We start from the raw sequence: 14073 nt of genomic DNA, 5'->3' as shown, positions 1-14073 counted from the left end.
GGGCTACAGAGGGAGAATGTTATATTTAAAAAAAAAACCCCAAAGAGTCAGGGATGACTCTGTGGCCATTCAGTCCTGTGAATCCGTGTGATCCAAAGAGAAAACGGATACCCACAGTATGTCCTCTGATCTCCATAGGCTTACTATGCTTTTATGTGTATGCACGCACATTAAATAAATAAATAAAAAAAACAAATAATAAATAATAGATAGGCAAATAAATAAAAAAAGAAAAAAACCCAAACCAAAAGACATAAAACTATGAACTCACCTTTTTGTGATTTTTGTTGTTGTTATTGTGACTGTTGTTTTTGTTTTGTTTCGAACAGGCCTGCTGTGTAGTCCAGACTCCCATTTAACTTGAAACTCCCTTGCCTCATCCCCCTGAGTGTTGGGACGACAGGTGTGTGTAACACGAATTGCTAAACAGTCTTAAAATAATAATAATAATAATAATAATAATAATAATAATAATAATAATAATAAAAACCCCAGATATTGGGATGAATGCTGAAAGATCAGAGAGACAACGGAACAAGCCACAGCCACATCTCACCTTGCCAACTCCACAAATCCTCTGCTTGTTTGCTTCTGCGTCCTCAGCGGAAAGAACTTTAAGTTCCTGTCTCCTCACGCCTTATAGACAGACCTTTCTCCGCCCAGGCATCGCTTCCTGGGATTAAAAGTGTGTGCCACCACTGCCTGGCTCTGTTTTCTTCCCTAGATTGAGCCAATCTCATGTTGTCCAGGGTGGCTTTGAACTCACAGAGATCCAGACGGATCTCTGACTCCCGAGGGTTAGGATTAAAGGTGTGCGCCACCACTGCCTGACCTCTACGTTTAATCTAGTGGCTTGTTCTGTTCTCTGATCTCCAGGCAAATTTTATTAGGGTACACAATGTATCACCACGGATGCGCAGTAACATGCTCAGCTTGGCTTATTTTCATCTGCATTCATGGTATCTCCCTTAGCGACTTGGTGAGGTGACACTCGGAGATCAGCATAGCCACGCTGTGTGTGCTTCTGGTGGCCCTCACCTTCCCCCAGTCTCAGCTCATCTTCCCTAACAACTGCCCACACTGCCCAGTACCTTCCATGTCAGCAGGCCCACCAAGGGCCTGGCTTGTGCTCCTACCAAGAATCTGTTGCTGCCCTGTTTCTAAGGAAGCCAAGGCCCCGGTCCATGAGGCCTCTTGCCCAAGAACGGGGTTAGTGCAAAGCCTGGCCCTGAACTAGGGCACCCCGTCGCAGGCACCAAGCCCTAGCCATGGTTAGACTGATAATACCTCCCTCCCAGGACCAGGGCCCAGACTAAATGAAAGAACTGCGTGCCAAGCGCCTGGCATGCAGTGGGCCCAAATAAACCTTGGTCCCCTCTGCTTCTGGCCAGAGCCACTTCTCCATCTCCTGGGACTCCGGCTCCCTAATCCCAGCCATCCTTACAGAGGGCAGCTGAACCACTGCCCGAGTGTAGTGGTCCAAGATTGAAGATACAGTGTCTATTTAAAAAGCCCTTTGGATTTGAACGGTCCCCACCCCTCCCTTTTAATCTCCACGCTTTTAACGGCTCACTTCATGGACATTAATTTTAATGGGACGATTATTGCCCTGTTTGGAAGCCTGCCCCTCGAAACGCTGGGCTCACAAGGTGGCACTGGGTTGGCTCCCAGCAGTGAGGATGTTTTTTTTTAAAGCAGGGGGAGTGCAGCTTTGGCCGTGGGGCTGAGAGGAGAGGAGAAGGGGGTTATGGGGAAAGGGGGTCAAGGGAAGGCCTCTGTCTCCCCATCGCTGAATTAGTCTCTAAAGTTGGCTCACACCAGTTACCCTGCTCTTTTTACACTGGGTCACTTGGAGGTTGGCCTTGAGATGTGGCCTTTAAAAAAAACGTATTCTTCCCCCCGCTTTATGTTCGTGTGTGTGTGTGTGTGTGTGTGTGTGTGTGTGTGTGTGTGTACATGTGACATGGAGTACATGTGGAGGTCACAGGACAATTTGCAAGAGTCAATTCTTTCCTTTTACTCTATGGGGCTCGGAGATTGAACTCCAGTTATCAGACTTGGTGGCAAGCACCCCTGTCCACGGAGCCCCAAGATGGGCCCTTTTGAAGCATCCATTTCTTTAACTTGGAAGTAGAGATGATATCAGCATGGACCTCACAGGCTTGGGGATCTTGTAAACCACCTCCACCCCCACTAGCATGGAGCCTAGCATACAGCATAGGCCTGTAAATCCCTGCTACTCAGGAGGCTGAGGCAGGAGCATTGCTAGGACCTTTGGGGAAGACAGAGTGAATTCAAAGCTAACCTGGGCAACTTGGTGAGACCCTGTCACGTTGGGTGTGTAGCTGGCAAACACTTGTTGAGACGAAGACTGACCAGTTGAAAGAGTGACCATCTATCTGGCTGCTAACTGATGATGACTGAGCGGGTGAGTGCATGGATAAATGGCTGACGGCCTGAATCTCTGACTAATTTGAATGAATGAAAACATTTTAATTGGTCTTTTCCTCTTAAATGTACAAAGCAGGGTGGGCTGGAGAGAGGGCTCAGTGTTAAGGGTTAAGCACATTTGCTGCTCTTCCAGAGGATCCAGGTTCAGTTCCCAGCACCTGTATCTGGCAGCTTATCACCACCTGTGACTCCAGGTCCAGAAACTCCAATGCCTTCTGGCTTCTGTGGACACCTGCACAAATGCAGCGTATACTCACACACACACACACACACAACACACACAGTCTAAAAAATTCAATGATGCACATGGGAATGTTATAAACGATGGCATACAGATACATATGTGTGTATGTATGTACACATGTGTATGCATGTGTGTGTGCCTGGCTTAGAGCATTCTCTTACCTCCTACAGAAACCAACACTGTTTTGGCTGGAAGAGGTTGTAAGTTCCTTTATTTGATTAAAACATTATTTCCTCAGTCTGGTGTTTGAGAGCCAAGGAGCCTTTCCTTAGGTGTTTTAATGCACGTGGCTAAATACAGCGGCAGATGAAGGGAAAGCTGTTGCCTCCCCCGAAACAGCTGTGTTTCCGGGAGAAAGCTGTCAATGCCAAGCCCAGATCTGATGCCAGGAGTCAGCTCACGGCACATGCGTTCTCTAACTCGAACCCGGGGACAGTGGGGGGGGGTGATAGATTTAAATTTAGGAGCCAGAGGGGCCTAGGTCATGGTGGCCGTACTAAATGACAGCAGGAGGGCCTCTGCAGTCTCTCCTCTCTCTGGGCCCTGGGTTTCCCATCTGTAGACTGGGAATGAAAACCCTAGCCTTGGAATGGCTGTGAGCACAGAGAATTTATGTGGAGAGTCAATAGACGTGATGGACACTAAAAATGACCCGGTGATCTTTGTGGATGTCCCGGGCTTAGTAAATATCCACTTAGGAAACAAAATAGGGATGGTGACCCAACCCCATCGAGGAAACAAGGAGAGTCAGTTCTCAGGGAGCCTGGAACCTGTGTCTCACAGCTACTCCCAGGCTAGTCCCCTCCATCTGACAGACCCAGATGGCTCTTGTCCTTCCTGGGTATCCTGAGAAGATAGGGTAACCCCTTCTCCAGGGGCTTCCTGATGAACCCTCTGGTGCCTTCCCTAAGGGCCTTTTTGTTGAAAGTAAAGAGCAGGTGAATGGCCACAGCAGGGGAGAAAAAAAATAACCATCCAGTAATTATAGTCTCAAGCATAAACTCGCTTGTGCATAAAGCCTAATTCCTTGATTAGGAGTCAGGAGACAGGGGGCTGATTCAACTGCTGTCCCTGCTGTGAAAATTATGCCTTATTGCCCCCCATTCAGGCAATAATCACCTCCCTGAGGTGGGATAGATCAGAACTGATAAGGATGGAGGTGAGGATGAAGGTGACTGCCATGGAGTGACCCAGAGAGTCCAGGGACTGGACATGGTCCTCTCTGACCTCAAGACCCCATTTCTAGATATTCACTCTAGCCCAGTGCAGGCAGGTGTTCCCCGGACAACGTTTCATCCTCAGAATGGAAGGGCGTATTGACATCTAGTAGACAGAGGTCAGAGAACTGCTGAACACCCTACTGTGCACAGAGCACAAACTTTCTGGCCCCAAATGTCAATACACTGTATTCAAGAGCCTCCCACCAGACAGGTTGCCTTAGCATGTATTTGGTTCAAGAAGCAAGAACCATCCAACTCCAATCAGGCAGCGTTTTATTATTCACTTGACAACTCCAGAGGACGGGTTGCCAGTTTACAGCCTGTGTGCCCACCTGGCCTTTGCCCACTCTTCTAAAGTTTGACTGCCCTAAGGTCACCCTCATTCAGCTCTGCATAGTATCTCAGTCTCTCGGTACCTGCGGCAGAGTTGAATTGTTGAGGAATATTATTTTCAGGTGTGTTACTTTTGTTTATGTTGCATTTGTTTAACTCCGTGAAGCTGTGTTACTGTGCCTGTCTAAAACACCTGATGGTCTAATAAAAAAACTGAACAGCCAATAGCAAGGCTGGAGAAAGGACAGGCGGGGCTGGCAGGCAGGGAGAATTAATAGAAGGAGAAATCTGGGAGGAGAAAAGAGAAGAAGCAGGAAAAGGAGGAGGACACCAGGGGCCAGGCACCCAGCTACCCAGCAAGCCACAGAATAAGAGTAAGATTTACAGAAGTAAGAGAATGGGAAAAGGCCAGAGGCAAAAGGTAGATGGGATAATCTAAGTAATGCTAGTAACAAGTCAAGCTAAGGATAATCTAAGTAATGCTAGTAACAAGTCAAACTAAACCTCCATGTGTGATTTATTTGGGAGCTGGGTGGCAGGCCCTCAAAAGAGAAAACAAAACCAAAACCAAAAAAAAACAACAACAAACCAACAACATTTAATCATTTTGTCAGCCCACAAAGCTGTTTGTTATCTGGCTCTTTCCAGAAAAAAAAAAAAATGTGTCAACTCCTGGATCAAAGGAAGGGCTGAGGTGCGTGTGCTAAGATTTCATCAAGGGGTCAGGTCACACTGATGCTGCCACTTGGGCATCCTTTGCAAGTCTGTTTTGATCCTGAGGACCCCATGTGGAGTAAGATGTCAGGGGAGAGAGGGAGAGATGTGGCAGATTCAGGGTCCACATCAAAGGTGACTGTCAGGACTCTCAGGTGTGACAGGTGATGGAGAGGAAGGACTCAGGCTCCTGCTGGAAACATCTGGCTGGTGACATTGCTTGCGGAGACAGGAAAATGTTGGACGAGGTTCCAGAGAACTCTGTTGGTAAGGAGGGTTTGTGTGGGACAGCAAAAAGTTGGGATGACTTGGTATTAAAAAAAAAAAAATCATGTTGGGGCTCCTGTTTCAGAGGAGTCTGAGTCAACATCATGGTAATAAGAGTGCCTTCGGGCTGAAAGATGGCTCATAAAAAGCTGGGTGGTGCCAGGCGGTGGTGGCACACACCTTTAATCCCAGCACTTGGGAGGCAGAGGCAGGTGGATCTCTGTGAGTTCGAGGCCAGCCTGGGCTACAGAGTGAGTTCCGGGACAGCCAGGGCTACACAGAGAAACCCTGTCTCGAAAAAACAAAAGCAAAACCAAACAAAGCTGGGTGTTGAGACTGGAGAGACGCCTCGGCAGGTATGAGTGCTTGCAGGGGACCAGACTTCAACTCCCAGTGGCCTTGTTGAGAAGTTCACAACTGCATTTAGTAACCGGAGCTCCAAGGGATCCAACACCCTCTCTCCTGGCCCCCCGTGGGCACCTGCATATACATGTGAATACGTACACACAGACACACGTACATATCTGGAAGTAAAGATAAAATTTAAAAACAACAACTTTATGAGCCTGGAGGTGTGGCTGTACACACCTGTAAGTCCAGTGCTTGGTGGGAGCACGGGCAGGGGCACTGAGACTAGCTTTTGAGTGTTACCTGCCCCTGGATAAAAAGGTGCTTGCTCCTCTCCAGTCCACTGTCTGACGGGCCTGAGGATGGAGAGACAGAGGAAGTTGGGAGGATGATGGCCATCTGTAAGTCATCATACTGGGGCAGCAGCAGAGACTGAGCTGTGGTTCCCAGGGAAACACATCAATATCAACAAGCAGGCACAGAAGAGCCTGCTGACATGTATTCCGAGAGTGCCCTCTGTGTTCGCATTCTCTGGAGGCACCAAACCCAAAGAGTGTACGTGTGTGTTCTAAAGAAGGGCGATTGAATTGGCTTGTGGGATAGGGCTGGGGAATTTAAACAATGACAAACAGTTCAGTCTGAGAAAGCCGGATGCCCTAGCAGTCCCAACCCGGTGCTGAGGGCTGAAGTTCCCCGGAGGGTCGCCAGTGTTGAGTCCTGATGTGGAAGGCTGAGGAAGCTGGGGTCTGCTTCAAGCAGGCAACAACAGCAGCCACATTGGCTCAGAACAGAGGACTTGCACGCTCCCTTCCTTTAGTGTCTGGCCCATTGAAAGGGTGCGCCCCCACTTATGGCAGGTCCCCTCTACCCCAGTCACTGTCTCCCATGTCAGTCTTATTTGGAAACAGCCCCCCCAGACACAGAGATGTGTTCCACCAGCCTAGATGACAACCAAGACCTACCGTCACCCTGCCCGTGGGGGCCACTCTATCTCCTCTATTTTAAGCACGTCTGGAAATCCAGTTGATTGCTCTCCCCTTCCCCCGCCCCAGTCTTTATCCAATCAAGAGCTGGCCATGTGTCTCATTAGGCTCCCAGCCCGGACTGAACACCAGGACCATCTGGGGACCACTAGGGTTTGCAGAAGAATCTCCAGTCTGAGGAGACCGCACAGAGGGCTAGCTCCCAGTGACTTCCTGCATGGGCTGGTTCAGGGCCTGGACCAGGAGATAGACTCCAGGTTGTGAGTACATTCCGTAGAGATGGCTCCTGGGTTCTGTGATGACAGTCATAGGCCAGACAGACCTGGGGCTTGACGTTTGGAGGGCTCGCTCTACGCTTGACTTTCTCAGCCATCCTTCAACTTTCGGCTCTTCTTTAAGTCAGCGAGACGTGGGGGTCTGGTGCTTGTAAATGATGGACTGGGCTTCCAAGGAGCATGTTCAGTATAGCAGAAGGTGGTCCACATAGCTGAGCATTCACAGAGCCCATAGTTGACCATGTCTCCATCTGTCAAGACTTATGGATCAGAGCCAGCCCTCTCTCCCTCCCTCCCTCCTCTCCTCCCCATCCCCTCCTCCTCCTCCTCTCTCCCGTTCTTCTCCCTCCACTCTTCTGTGTATGTATACCAGGCTGGGTTCAAACTTGTAATTCTCCCGCCTCAGACTCCTGAACGCTGGGCTGACAGGTGAGCCCTCATACCTGGCTTCATCTTTATTCCTATTACATCACTGACGGCATGCCAGCAGCCACAGTTCCACGCCTTGAGGTGACTATGGTATCCAACAAGGACCACTAAGTGACCAGGGATGTGAGCAAGCCAAGGTATAGCCTCTGTGACAGTTGCTGAGTTGGACACTTGGGATGACCTTGGAGAGGGTGTGGCTTGGCTTTTTACAGATGGCACACCTTGGAGCTGCTCAGGCTCTCCAAGGACAAGTGAGTTTTCAAGTTCATCAGGAAAGGGTGGGGCATGCCTGTGCACCACGGAGAAACAAGAGCCAAACCACAAAGGTCCTGACCCCTCAGGAGACAATCAGTTGCCCAGGACTGAGTCCCTTCTCCTACTTTGAAGAATAAAACCTTCACAGGAAAACATTACTCATTGTAGATACTGCTGTAGCAACCAGCTTTGAGCAAGGGCAACCCGGCAGTCTTTACGGTTAGCGGCATGGAGTATCGCTTACTGTTTGCTCCAGGACATCTTTACTGCCTTGGTATGGGTGTCCATGGTGACCTATTTACTGCTACCCAGGCCTGGAGTAGGAGGTGGTTTAAACTCTTGGCTTGACCTCTGATGAGGGAGAAGAATCACTGGATAACTGCGGCCAGCTCTTATCTCACAGAGGACACTTCTGAGCTGTGTTCTTCAAGCATCTTTAAAGGCCCTAGTGGGGTGCAGCCCAACTCACTCACAGTAGGACCAACTCAAGAATGCTCCTTGGACCAGCCAAGCCCACTTCCAGCAGCCACTTCGTCAAACGGGCTAGCTTCTTAAAAGCAGGGGCGGGAGGGGGGCGCGCTAGGCTCTGCCTTCTGGAAGCATCAGGATGTGTCCCACAAGGTACAGATGATACAGATGATAAAGAATTCAGGCTTGGAACTGTAATCCCAGCTTTTGGGAGTCTGAGGCAGGAGGATCTCCATGAGTTCAAGGCTAACTTGGACTACGTGGTAAGTGGCCATACCACCTAGGTTACAGAGTGAGCCTTTGTCTCAAAAATGACCACAGTCACAAAGTCCTAATTCTGTCCTGGCTGGAGAGTTCTTCTGTTAGGATTTGGGTGTATATTCTTTCTTCTAAACCGCATGCATGCACGCACGCACCAAACAACAATATAATGTCCCAGCACTGATAAGGGGAAGTGGACACAAAGTTCCACCCTAATCAAGAAACTGTTTGCAATTGATAGCTTCTGGGAGAGGGAAAAATCAGTTTTCTTCAATGGAGTGACTCTGGGTGTACCAACCACACCCCAGGGAAGGCGCCACACCCTCAGGAATAGAGAACCAACACAAATTGGACCCCACTCCCCATTTTGTTTTTGTTTCTGTGTGTGTTTGTGCTTTTCGTTTTAGTTTTGGCTAACACACACACACACACACACACACACACACACACACACACACACACACACACACACACATATATATACACATATACAGGGTTTTTCTGTGTAGTTTTGGTGCCTGTCCTGGATCTCACTCTGTAGCCCAGGCTGGCCTCAAACTCACAGAGATCCACCTGACTCTGACTCCCGAGTGCTGGGATTAAAGGCATGCTGCGTCACCACCGCTCGGCAGGTTTTTTTGTTTGTTTGTTTGTTTGTCTTTTTGTTTGTTTTTTTAAGAGAGAATATAAAAAATTAAATTAAAAAAAGAGCGAGAATATGAAGTGGAATGGGTAGGGACTGAGGATCTGGGAGAAGCTGGGGGAGAGAGCATGACCAAAACATATTGTATGAAAACATTTTAAAATCAATTAAAAAAAACTCAAGACAAGTTCTCTGGAAAAAGATTAATCATTTTTTTCACAGTGGAGACCACAGTGTGTTACTATGGTCTGTGATATGGTTTGAGTGTCCCCTGACCCCAAAGGTTTCCTGTGCTGACGTTTAATCCCTATGTGAGGTATTATGTGTGTGGAACCTTCTATGCTATTTTGAGGTGGGCTTTGGGGAGGAGGTGACAATGAAGATCATTAAGGTGGGGCCCCCACGATTTAATCCTGGTGGTTGAATAAGGAAAACCAAAGAGATGCCCAGAGACTCACGTGCTCCATCTCCATCATGTCACAGGATGTCATTGGGATTCCCAGGGCTGTGGGTGGCAGGAATCGAACTCAGGTCCTTTGGGAGAGCAGCCAGTGCTTTTTAAACAGGGAGCCATCTCTCCAGACTCAGAATTACATCTTCTTCTCTTAAGGGGATATTCAGGCAGTTCCTACTGTTTCGCTCACAGCATTCTTAAACACTGCACAGCTGCCATGTCCCAGTTTCCAGTGCTGAAAATGAATGAACAAGATCTGGCCTCTGTTCTCATAGAACTGACATTCTAGGTCTTTCTTCTGTTTGAAACAGGCATGATTTATTTAACAAATGTCCCAGTTGTGACATTACATCACGTGATTCCAGTACTCAGTCCCTCAGTAGTGCTTCTGTGAGGATTACTGCTAATGTTCTTAGTTTTTTGTTTGTTTGTTTGTGTGTGTGTTTTTGTTTGTTTGTTTGTTTGTTTTAAGTTTTTCGAGATGGGGTTTCTCTGTGTAGTTTTGGTGCCTGTTCTGGAACTCACTCTGTAGACCAGGCTGGCCTCAAACTCACAGAGATCCGCCTGGTTCTGCCTCCCGAGTGATGGGATTAAAGGCGTGTGCCACTACCACCTGGTGCTAATGTTCTTTAATATTGATGCCCCTCAATGTTCTTTCTGTTTATTTATGTGATTTTCTTAGAATAAAGTCTTGGGAGTAGAATTGATGAGAGAAGTGGATGTGTGTAAATGAGGGTGTGGAATGTCCATTTCTGTCAGCCTGTCTGTCTTCAATCAGTTTATTGGAACTTACTGTTGTTGTTATTTTTAATGTGTCTCTATACATGTCTGTGCATTTAAGTGAGCTGAGTGCATGTAGGTGCCCCTGGAGGTCAGAGGACATCAGATCCCCTGGAGCTGGAGTTACAGGCAGGTGTAAGCAGCTGGACATAGGTTCTGGGAATGAACCTGAGTCCTCAGAAGGAGCCATAAGTATTTTTTACTCACTGAGCCACCTCTCCAGCTCCCCGACCCTGTTGCTATTTTCACTACAGCAGAAAACAAACAAAAAAACAAACAAACAAGGTAGAGAAAGCCATCCAGTTTCCTACCAGGCTTAGATGTGGGCTGCGTGACTTAATGGTTAACTGAGTCACTATCCTTTAGAGTCCAAAAACAAACAAACAAAAAACGCCAGCAGAACCCTGGGTTTGCAAATCACCAGTCATGTGTTTTGGGACATGTTTTCCAAGCCTTCCTTCTTGGGTTTTCTCATCTCCAAAGAGTCACCACGCATCTGGTAATTGGCTCTTCTGGTGCCGGCTCATCACCAGCTTCCAATCTAAGAGCCAATCATCTCCAAGGGAAGGGAGGCAGCACGGGCTAATTGTGCCAATAGAAAGTCTCCAACTGTGTTATGTGTTGTGGTACAGGATGCCGGGGGGGGGGGGGGGGGGGGGGGGGGGGGCGGGGGAGATGAACAGCAGGGAGACATGACGGATTCAGAACCAGGATAAGAGTAAGTGAGCTGTGAGTTGAGATATGGAAGGTGTCTAGTGGGGTCTCACCAGGCCAAGGTGAGATGTCACTGAGGCACTCGGGACAAAGGTCAGGCATTACTGTAAGAAACAACTAGCTGGGCGGTGGTGGCGCACGCCTTTAATCCCAGCACTCGGGAGGCAGAGGCAGGTGGATCTCTGTGAGTTCGAGGCCAGCCTGGGCTACAGAGTGAGTTCTAGGAAAGGCGCAAAACTACACAGAGAAACCCTGTCTCAAAAAACAAACAAACAAAAAAACAAAACCTTCTGGTTTCATTTTCAAAGGGGCCTCAAGACAGCATTGGTCTCACTACAAGTAAGCAGACACATTAGATTCTAGTGACCAGAGCCCTGCCCATGCCTGCTACCCACCCATCCCCACAAACCAGAAGTTTAGAACAGAAAAGTGCTCACAGCCAAGCTTGCCTGCAAGGCCACATGCCCGACGAGGTTTAAAATGAACAGGACGTAAAATGTAGATGCCCCCCCCCCCCCAGCTTTTGTTTAGAAAAAGATGATGGAAAGGCAACACCCAGATGATATAGGATGGGGGAAGGGGAGAAGGAGCTTGCTTGCATTTGGGTTTCAAACCTCTGCATTCAGTCAGCACACCCGGACTTGCAGAGCTGTAAACTGTCGCGCCAAGTCTCCAGTGCTCTTATTATGAAGTGAGGGTCACTGTTCCTCACAGTTATGGAAGTGGGGGATGCCACCCTATGCCACGTCAACACAAAAACAATTTTCACCTCCAAGGGTGACAAATAGGAGTGACTGTGGTGTGCGAGCCATCCTCTGATGCCAGGAAAAGATGAGGGTTGGCGGGAGGCTGGGAGGTCAGAGAGGCTGTGGAGAGTGGAGGGCAGATGGGACACTTTATTTGTCAGCACACAGGTGTGGAGCGGTCACTTATGAGGAGGCCTGACTTCACATTAGTGCAGCCATGACAGGCTGCAGACTAACAATACTGGGACTAGGCCTCACCATTACAATAATCAGGAAAAGCCACAAACTGTACCTTGCGGGGAACCAATCAGAATTGAGACAATTGAGTATTTACAAGTACTAGATGCTCTAGAACAATAAGGAGATCTTACATCACTTGTATATAGGTTGCCAATTTCCTTGCAGCAAGGCCAGTACCAATCTCTGTTTGACAAGACTTCTGTTACCTCACTCCTGCCCAATCAGGAGATCAACAACTCCTATCTGAATCCGGAATTCCCCTACCCCCACCCCCATCCTTTACTCCTTAAAAACCCTGCCTCAACTGAGCTCAGGGCTCTTCCTGATCCAACCACTGTGTCGGAACAGACAGAGAGGCCAAGCTTGAGCTTGCAATAAAGGCTCTTTGCTTTTACATACAAACTCGGACTCCTGGTGATCTCTGGGGGGCTCATGACACAGGCATAACAACTTATATTGTTCTATTATTAAATAAAACTCATGAATCAGATATCGGGGTCAAAACCTGATTGATCAGAGAAGCGGCAGAGAAGTGACCAGTGACCTCCTCTCTCTCTCCTTCCTCCAAAAGGGTCTGAGAATATAAGCCCCTCCCTACTACTTCCTGTCTCTCTCTATATGTCTCCCCAAACCTCTATGGCTAATTCTAGTCAGCTAGCAGCTAGCTCCGTTCTCTGATTCAAGGTAAACTTTACTGACAGTCTCAGGAGTGCAATCAAAATATCCCACAACACAGGTGGCAGTTGAGCAAGCGGTCAGCTGTCGGCAGGCACCCAGGCTTACATTGAGGTCCACAGGCCACACACAGATTGGCACAGAGGCCTACACACGGACTCACAGGCCTACAGACAGACACACAGGCCAACTTGTTAAGGCTCAGGCCTCTGCCCTCAGGCTGTATTAATATAGAACCCATACAACAGTGGCACTCAGCCATAAATGGTTGTATAACAGATGACATCATCGTTTACTTTTGAGTTCCAAGGACATCTAGTGTCAGCCATTTTGTGCTGGTTCCATGTGCCCTCCCCGCAAACCCCACCCCCATGTCCAGCATTTGCCATCTTGGTCCACATCAGCACCACGTTGTCAAAATATAAACTGGCCCTTTACGTCATCTGAATCCCATGGTCCAATGTGGTAGAGATTTCATGAAAAGAAAAAAAGAATATTAAAAAAAAATCAAGACACGTTTAAAATACATTGGTGGAAGTATCTGTAGGCAGTTACAGCAGGGTGGAGACACCTCTGCTGTAGGCCTCAGATGCCTTCTGGTGGCATTCTGAGCTTTGGGGTTGGGGGAAGATTGGAGCTAAGCTAATACCTCAAAAGGTTTCATGGGACAATCACAAGGATGCTAGGTTAGACCCAGAGGTGAGAAAGGAATGGCTAAGAAGAGGGCTAATGATAGCCTAAGACAAACAAACAGTAATTAGGCTCTGGACCTGCAACATTCCAACCTCCCCTCACTCACTGAAGTTCTGACCAGTTAATCAGCCTTTAGTGGAAGATTCAGTGGAAAGGGCTTTTTTTTTTTCCCCAGAACTTTCCTTCACAGAAACTTCCCAACCTCACTGCCTTTGGACTGTGGTTCTGGAAATCTCATGATTTTCTGTGGCTGGTTTTTGTCTTTATTAGCTAGTAGCTTTAATGACATCTCCTTAGAGAGGCCAGGACTTCATGACCATCCTGAATCACTAATTGGCCCCTCCCTGTGTCAACCACTTTGTTATTTGACCTCATTTCTTATTTTTCTACATAGCCTTTCCCATGGATTCAGACATTCACATTCAAACATCTATTTACCGCCGTTTTATTTGAATTCGGGTGTGGTGTGTGTAAATTTGAATGCTTACTTCAGGTTGAGCTGGCTCAGTAGGAAAAAGTGCTTGCTACCAAGACTGACGACTTGAGTCTCATCCCTGAGATCCACATGGTGGAAGGCAAGAACCGACTCCTCCGAGTCGTTCTCTGACCTACACACACACACACACACACACACTAAATAAGTACATACATAAATACAATAAAAAAAAACCCACTACATAAAAAATAAATGCTACCTTTGCAGTATGTATGTAGCAGCCATTTAAAGTGGGTTTGCTTGGCGAAGGGAAAGCTCTTTGGTGCTAAGGTTGTAAAAACCAGGCGTGCCAGAGTGGAGGGGCGTGGCCTCCCGGAACCTAAGAGCCGCGCTCCCGGAAGTTTCCGGCCAACGGCGGACACTTCCTGCGGCTGGACGGTCCGT

Source organism: Peromyscus californicus, unplaced genomic scaffold, assembly GCF_007827085.1.
Source record: "Peromyscus californicus insignis strain IS unplaced genomic scaffold, ASM782708v3 Scaffold_2__1_contigs__length_46816999, whole genome shotgun sequence".
Taxonomy (NCBI): Eukaryota; Metazoa; Chordata; class Mammalia; order Rodentia; family Cricetidae; genus Peromyscus; species Peromyscus californicus.
This window is presented reverse-complemented; position numbering follows the sequence as displayed.